The 1,292-nt window shown below is 42.8% G+C and overlaps 1 non-coding gene across 1 annotated transcript; it reads right to left on the reverse strand.

The window, feature by feature from the left end:
- Positions 1 to 118: 118 nt before the first annotated feature.
- trnar-ucg (transfer RNA arginine (anticodon UCG)) lies at positions 119 to 191 on the reverse strand. Its single transcript has one exon. It is a non-coding gene; the product is annotated as a tRNA-Arg (tRNA).
- Between the last annotated feature and the right edge of the window lie 1,101 nt (positions 192 to 1,292).

Consider the following 1,292-nt stretch of genomic DNA (forward strand, 5'->3'; position numbering starts at 1 on the left):
CACCCTAATCTACAGCTGACCACTGCATCAGTATGTGTTGCACCAGTGACGCGGACTAAAGCAGTAAAGATGCTTCCATCAAACACCTTAGATTCAGCAATGCATAGGATGCAACATCCAACCATGAAGGGACTCGAACCCTCAATCTTCTGATCCGAAGTCAGACGCCTTGTCCGTTAGGCCACATGGTCCGAAAACCACATATACTACCTTTTGATGCAGCTACGGTTTAGATGATATTGAACGTTTCATCAGCTGTGGCCACCCGGGTGGTGTCTGCAGCGAGCGCCAAATATTCAAGAACATGTTCAGCATATGAGAGGTGGTGAGATTCTGCAAAACATTTTTTATCTGAGGAGTTAAAACAGCCACTGCTGCCTCAAACTTTACATCGACACACCAGAAATAATCACACCCTGGGAGGTGTAAGCGTTGTTTCTTTAATGCTTTAAGAAGCACACATTAACCCACGGCACCAGAGAAGGGCGAGAAACAAAAGTGATCTGCCGCAATAGCAAAGGGTGTTTCGGTCTGACGCATTACAAGGGAGATTCCTAAAGGGTTAATGCTATTGGCCAGTATGGGGATTGAACCCATGACCTTGGCCCTATTAGCAGCACGCTCTAACCATAGGTGGAGCGAGGGGGCTGGTTTATGTGGCTCCAGCCCCAGGTGTTTTCCCAAAAGTCCAGAATCTAATATGAAGTTTATTATAACATTATTTATATTTATGACTTCAACTTGGTGTCATTTCCTCTCAGTCTCTCTGACTGGACCGGCAAATCCGTTTTCCCCGTTTGCATGGCGGCTAGGAGCTCAGTCTTCGCCGAGCAGCTTCTCAGAGAATTGACTAAAACTGAGTGACACACGTTGCTATTGTGGATAATAGCAAACCCAGAAATAGCTTTATTGAGCACAGAATAGATTTTAGTTTGCTCAGGTTACAGTATTATTTGCTCAAAAATATTTTTTCTTCAAAATAAATTTGTGTGTTTGTGAAATGTAGTTCCACTGTGACTCAGGAATGAGGCACAAAAATAACTCCACACTTTTACAGTAATTACTATAAATGTTTGCTCAGAATATAAACTACAATCATGGTTTCCCTTTGACTGATATTTAGTTTGTGATATAGAAAAAGGTTTGTGTTTGTCTATTTTACACTCAGGCCAGTAAATGTGGCACTGGTCACATGAAGCATCAAGAAATTAACATTTTCTCGCACAACGAGAAAGTAAATTCAAAGCCTCCGAATCTGCCGGACTTACCTCCGGCACCGGGCAGTAGATTTC

This window comes from Seriola lalandi, unplaced genomic scaffold (assembly GCF_002814215.2).
Source record: "Seriola lalandi dorsalis isolate HSWRI2012SDOR001 ecotype SW California unplaced genomic scaffold, Sedor1 jcf7180001963785, whole genome shotgun sequence".
Taxonomy (NCBI): domain Eukaryota; kingdom Metazoa; phylum Chordata; class Actinopteri; order Carangiformes; family Carangidae; genus Seriola; species Seriola lalandi.